The sequence below is a fragment of the Microtus ochrogaster genome, chromosome 15, assembly GCF_000317375.1.
Source record: "Microtus ochrogaster isolate Prairie Vole_2 chromosome 15, MicOch1.0, whole genome shotgun sequence".
Taxonomy (NCBI): domain Eukaryota; kingdom Metazoa; phylum Chordata; class Mammalia; order Rodentia; family Cricetidae; genus Microtus; species Microtus ochrogaster.
Genome location: NC_022017.1, coordinates 27,619,703 through 27,626,505, shown reverse-complemented (window position 1 = coordinate 27,626,505; position 6,803 = coordinate 27,619,703). Strand labels below are relative to the sequence as shown.

Below are 6,803 nucleotides of genomic sequence, written 5' to 3'. Positions count from 1 at the left end.
TACAGAGTGAGTTCCAGGACAGCCAAAGATACACAGAGAGACCCTGTCTTGAAACCCGACCCTCCTAAAAAGACCCAGTTCACTATTAGGGAGACAGTCCCTCTCATTGGAAACAGACTTAACGGAGCAAAGGATGCTCTGTGCAAGAGGCATAAAAGACAGGAGAGGCCCTACTTGTTCCTGTGTGGTGTGCTGAGCCTGGGCCTTTCCCATGGCCTCAGGAGAACTGTCTGCCCATTTGGCAGCTGGAAACACCTGCAAAGCAGCCTCGGGGGTGACCTCCAACTCCAGGACAGGTGGGATTTTCAAGCAAAGTAAATATTGCTACCGTCTATGCAGAAACACTGTAGCACTTACAGTTTCATTGTCTACTAGAGCCAGATAGGTCTCCGGTATCAGGTCCCCCAGCGGCTGCAGGCACTTACTAGCCAAAGCCAGGCCCAGCTCAGCTCAGTTCAGAATGACTCAGGTATGAAGATGGGGATGAGAGGCAATGGGGCTCAGAGTCCCAATGAGGGATCCTCGTGAGAAACACTTTTAGCATCCCTGGACAGGTGGGACCTTGGGTTACTCAGGGACAGGCCAGGAGAGCTCACGGAAACAACAGAGAAAGCCAGCAGCAGTCCAGCGAGAGCAGATGCCAAGCCGTAGTCCTGGGGGACAAGGCAGTGGTGTGACTAAAGCTCACAATGTGGGGCTAATGGAAAGCAAACAGCCCTCCGCGCTGCAGAGAGCCCCGAGTGTGCAGTATTTTCTCAGGAGCTCCGTGCTGGCCTGAGTGCTCGGCCTGCGCTGAGCTGTCAATCACTGCCCCGTTGTTTGTCTAACCTCGCCAAGTGTGTTTTTTCTTTATTAGCAGAACACAGATAGGGAAGCAGATCTGTCCTCAGATGCAAGGCTGCAGGAATTTGTCCTAGCAGCAGAGCGGGGAGGAAGGTGGGCAGGGACCCATCCTCTCCAGCGAGACTGTTCAGAGCTCTGAGCCTTGCCTGACTAGAGCAGAGTGTACCATGGCTCTCCTCTCTGGATACTTGAAGACTCCCCCCGGGGGCAGCAATTATGGTCATTTTGCAAGTGTGGTGCTGGGCTAGTGGGGGTCTGGCCCACCCAGAACCACACTGCCAGAGAGGTGGGGCCTGGAAGGTCTTAACCACATTTCACCCCTGTCTTAGTGGCTCTGGGATGATCCGAGTCTATATAGCCTGTGCGGCCGACCTCCTTGCCCACTCGAGCTGCCTCCTGAAGCAGGACTGGGCTGATTTGGAGGTCAGCAAGCATCTCGTGGGAGGGGTCAGACAATGCACATTGGGATTTTGCAGGTCACTTTGCTGTGATTCCTGAATTGTGATTTTGGTTGTTTTTTTTTTTTGGTTTTTTTTTTTTTTTTTTTTTTTTTTTTTTTTTTTTTTTTTTCGAGACAGGGTTTCTCTGTGGCTTTGGAGCCTGACCTGGCTCTGTAGACCAGGCTGGTCTCAAACTCACAGAGATCCACCTGCCTCTGCCTCTGCCTCTGCCTCCCGAGTGCTGGGATTAAAGGCGTGCGCCACCATCGCCCGACTCCACTTAACATTTATTAACTTCACAGCTTTTCCAAGTGCTAAGCAACTGAGAAGTAATCATTTAAATATACTCTTTAATCAACAAAAATTTAAAAAAAAACATTAAATAAGTCTGCCCAAAGCCCTCAAATTCTACAAATTTTCCCCTCTGAAAAAGGCTAAAAACAAAAACGAGGGGGCTAGAGATGGCTCACTAGTTAAGAGCACTGGTTGTTCTCTCAGAGGACCCAGGTTCAATTCTTAGCACCTATATGGCAGCACATAACTGTCCATAACTCCAGCCCCAGGAGATCAAAACACACACATGGTGCAAGCAGAATACTAATATACATAAAATAAAAAGTAAAGGTTAAAAAACATTTAAAAAAAATAAAACAAGTAAGTTCTTTGTTCTCAAGACAGCAAGGTGTTTAGGATTTAAATTCCAAAGGAAAAACAGTCCTTCGGTGGACGGACAAAACTTCTTTTCCAAGTGACATTCAGGGATATTTATGATGCCAACAACTCATCATGGCAACCACCAAGGGAACAGAACCTAAAAGAAAAACCCCAACTTGGCATCCAGGAGCCCAAGTTCTATACCCAGAATGGACTCTACAACACAATAGCCAGGACTGACACCACTTTCTTTAACACAACTCAAATCACTCAAATGTTTGAGTACAACATAATGGGAGGACAACCCTTTGGAATGTGTGTCCTCCAGTATGTATATCATCGTTATTATTAGCTCCAAGATGTCAGGGAAAATAGGATTACAGATTCTCTGAGGCAAGAGGTAGCTTAGGAAGCTATGCTCACCACCCCACCATCATGTCAGGAGGAAGACGGCTTAGGGCTGGAATGTGGCAGTCCTTACCCTGGATGCTGGCCCCCAAGTTGTTCACACATGTGAACCATGTATATGTCTGGTGCCCTCAGAGGTCAGAAGTGCAAGGTCCTCTGGGACTGGAGTTACAGATGGTTATGGTACCATGTAGGCGCTGACAAACCCAGGTCCTCTCTGTAAGAGTAACAAATGCTCTTAGCCACTTAAGCCATCTCCCCGCCCCCTCCTTACTGTCTTGTTGAGAGTTAGAACTCAGGTGTCAAGTTTCCTACTGAACCATCCCCCAGCCCTAGGAGACCAATTCTTTTAACCAATGACTATGAAAAATCAGAAAAAATTCTCACAACAGCCATCCCAAAAAACCACCACTGAGAGCCACCAGGAACAAGTTAAAGCCCACTTAGACCACACTCTCAGAGTTACCTTCAGGTGTGAGGAGGATGAGCAGAGGTCATAAAGGACTCTGTCCCTAGTTTGCAAATCGACTCAGTAGCTAAGCCCTGCCTTCCTTGGCTGCCTTCAGGTATGCAGCTGTGGTTCCAAACAACTGGAAAAACACTGAGCAGCCACTACAGCTCATGTGAACACAGTTATTACCTACATAATCTAAAGGGTGGCTTCCAGAAGGCCAAGTACAATGGGATGGTAGATAAGGCAGGCCAGAAACACCTGGGTTTCAGGTGATGTTGGCCAGAGAGCACTTTGGTCTGCTTCACAAGGTGTCACAACAGTTAGCAATTTTACTACTATTATTTGATATTCCATAACATCCTGCAAGGATTGAGTGATGACCCTTTTCAGAAGCAGGAAGTCTAAGAATCAGGCCTTAACCCATGAACATGGAGTTTCAGGGAAGAGAAAAGAATAGGAAGATTAAGGGTGGCCAGGTATGGTATTACACGCATTTAATCTCTGTGAGTTTCACGTCTGCTAGTCTACATAGCAAGATTGTGTCTAAAAAACAAAACAGACAAACAAACAAAATCCCACAAAACTAAGGGAAAATGCCTCTGCTCCCCCTAGAAACGCCTGGCCATCAGAGATCTGTGCTGGCTCTCAGTACCAAGGGAAAGCCTCTATCAGGCAGGATGGAAACCTAGATGTTCTATCTTACATACACACACTTTCGGATTAATTATTATGTTCAGAAGTAACAAGGTGTAGTTCCCCAAAACACATGAACTAAAGTACCACTTCTCTTCAAATGAGTAGTTATTCTTTAAGAATCTCACACAGTTACGGGACGGTGGTGGCGCACGCCTTTAAAACCCCAGCGCTCAAAGGCAGGGGCAGCCGGGTCTCGTGAGTTCGAGGCCAGCCTGGTCTACAGGTCCAGTTCCTGGACAGCCAGGGCTACACAGAGAAACCCTGTCTTGAAGGAGAGGGAAAAAAAATCCTGCAGAGAGAATTGATCTAATCAGTGTTCTACTCCTTCGTGATCAATTACTTTCCCAAGCAATAAGTACCCATCAGCCTAATGGTCAGTTTAACATCACACAAGTGTGTCTTTGTAGTGGCCTCCTGACTCAAGGAGCATAGTTTCACCAAGAGACCGACAAACTCTACAGTTAAGTGTAAATGCACAGACCAAAGCGTTCCAAGTCAAGAGAGTCCTAACTACGCGGGAATTCATTCAGTGCTTCTGTGAAAAGGTGACTCCAAATGCCCTGCGAAGGAAAACGGAGGCTAACACAAAACACTGCCCACCTGGATGATCCCTTTGCGAGGGGCTCCAATGCCCTGTCAAATGCCAGGGGAGCAAGAACAGAACTTAAGCAAACGGAAAAACCTGCAGTGAGGGGAGGAAGGTGTGAGCTCACATCCACAACTCAGGATTAAATAGATTCACATCAGGCAGGACAGACGGGAGTGTTTGTTAAACAGCGTAATGAGTAGCCCTGGAGACCGTCAGCAACCTACTCCCCTTAATCACAAAACCTCAGGACAGCTGCGGTCAAGGAAAGCCGGGCAGAGCCAGGAATGGTGTGCACACCCCGGACCAAAGTCATCTTCCCTTGAGAACCCAACAAGAACGCAGCATCCCTGGGGTGTGTCTCCTTTCCAGGTCTAAAGCCATGAGGTCCCCAGCCAGCCCCTCCGATCCACTCCTGGGGGGCGGGGGAAGCAAAGCCGACCTTGGGGGGGGGGCGCAAGCCTGGGGAGAGAAGAACGCGGCTTTTGAGTTCCAAGGGAGGAGAGAGGTGGTTGACATTTCGGATCCAATGAGTCTAGAGAACTATCAAAGTCAAAAGGACAGCATCCAGCCTTTCCTGTCTCGCCACACACCCCTAGGTCATGTTCTCCAAGCAGGCTTGGCTCTCACCAAAGCGGACACCGAGTGTGGGAAGGACGGAAATGGAAGGCGGACAGTCCGCAAAGCGCCCCCAGGAGTGCGTCCGCGCGGGTCCCGCCGGCTCCGGCCGCCCCTCAGACCTCCCCGGCTCCGCCCGCCGGCTCGTGGCCCCTCTCGCGCGGACTAGAAGTTTCGAGCGGCGCGGCCCCGCGCGCTCGGCCCCGGCGCGGCCTGACAGGGGTAGGCGCGGCCACCGACCCGCGTCCCAACCGTCGCAGCGTACCCCTCACCTCGGCCGCCGCTCGCCTTGGGTTCCGCTACGCACGCCGCCCCGGCCGGGCTGCGACTCCGACCCCTTTTCCGTTCCGCTCCGGCCGTGCTGCCCGGCCCTGTCCAGACCCGCCGCCGCTTCTGCCGCCAGCCGAGACCGCGCCGCCTCCGCCGCGCCCGCTGTGCTCGCCCTATTGGCTGCCTGGATCCAGGCCCCGCCCTACAGCTCCTTCGGGGCTCCGGATTGGACAGACCAGAGCAGAGGCGGCACGCCCCCGAGCGCGCTCAAGGGGACTACCCTGAGTGAGTATTAGCGGCCTCCCCTGTCAGTCAAAGAGGAGCGCCTACTTAAGCCGCTGAGAGGCCAGCACGGGTCACTGCCCCGGAGCCGCCCGGTAGGATTTTCTTAGGCCGGCCGGAGTTCTGTGGTTTTCCTTGCACCCGGGAGCGTTGCCGTGCCTGACTGGGAATTCAGATAAGGTGGACTTTCAGAAAGTTTCCTCGGATCTGGAGAGAGTGCTGCTTTTCCAGAAGACCCGGATTCCATTCCAAGCACCCATAAGGCGATTCATCACCATCAGGAATTCCAGTCCCGGGAATCTGACGCCCTCCTTTGGCCTTTGTGGGCACCAGGCACGCACGTGGTGCGGACAGACATAAGCAAACATACACATAATTCTTTTTTATTTAAAAAGTTTCCTCCGGGCAAGGAGTGGTCGCACCAGCTGTCAGGAGGCAGAGGCGAGAGGACGTCTTTGCACTCTGGGTGTTCCAGGCTAGCCAACGCTAGCTAACACGTAGTGAGCACCGTCAACAAAAAAGAGGAAGTGGAGTGGAGAAACTTCCCTCCAGAGGACAGAGATAATGGCCCTCAGGGCACCAGGCAGAGTACAGACCTTTTGGTTCTTACAGTAGCCCTACTAACCTGATAAGGCCTTAGCCCCTGGAGCAGAAGGAAATGCTACCGAGTCAAAAGAGTCAAAATGGCTATGAGCACTGTCTCACCCGTCTGAGAAGTTGAGAGCAGGTAACTTTCTGGGTACTGTGGTGTAAAGAGTTAAATAGCAGTGGATAAGGGCTTCTGATCCCAGTACTCAACAAGCTAACACAGAAGAATGGCTGAGAGTTCCAGGCCAGCCTGAGAACAGAGTAAGACGCTGACTAGAAGAACGAAAAGGAGTAAATGGCCAGGCAAGCCAGGGTTACATTGCAAGACACTGACGTAAATGAGTAAAGGCCCGGTGGGAGGTGCCTTTAATCCCAGCACTCGGGAGGCAGAGGTGGGTGGGAGGCAGAGGCAGGTGAATCGCCCGCCCTTCAGGCAGATTGCTGAGATCAGCCTGCCTGGTCTACAGAGTGGGTTCCAGGATAGGCTCCAAAGCTACACAGAGAAACCCTGTCTCAAAAAAGGAAAAAAAAAAAGTAAATGAAGCTAGATTAATTAGATTAATCCCAGCACTTGGGGAGACAAAGACAGGAGAATCATTGAAAGTTCAAAGTCATCCTGGGATACGTAATGAGACCCAGTCCCAACCTCCCTGCAAACAAAACTGTACAGAAAAGGCAGGTGTGGTGGCGCAGCACTTGGGAGGTAGAACAGCAGGGTCAGGAGTTTTAGGTCATCCCAGCTACCTATGAAGTCCAAGGCCAACTTGGGCTAGAGGAGACCCCGTCTTAAATGAAAATGTGCTGGGTTTTTGCGCACTCTTTTAGCCCAGAGGCAAAAGCAGGCGGATCTCTGAGGCCAGCCTGGTCTATGGATCAAGTTCCAGGACAGCCAGAGCTACACGGAGAAACCCTATCTCAAAAAACCAAAATAGTTGCCGGGCGCAAAATAGTAGATGGTGGCGCA

The 6,803-nt window shown here is 51.0% G+C and overlaps 1 protein-coding gene across 5 annotated transcripts in view; it reads right to left on the bottom strand.

Moving 5' to 3' along the window:
* Positions 1-5,106, bottom strand: part of Pacsin2 (protein kinase C and casein kinase substrate in neurons 2) — a 103,761-nt gene extending 98,655 nt beyond the window's left edge. For 4 of the 5 annotated variants that reach the window (XM_013348882.2, XM_005354442.3, XM_013348883.2 and 1 more), the window contains exon 1: positions 4,972-5,106. The gene's annotated coding sequence lies outside the window, so the exon portion shown is untranslated. Of the gene's footprint in view, positions 1-4,711; positions 4,871-4,971 lie in introns of those variants that run through there. The other variant, XM_026782627.1, reaches the window with a different exon arrangement.
* Positions 5,107-6,803: the final 1,697 nt, after the last annotated feature.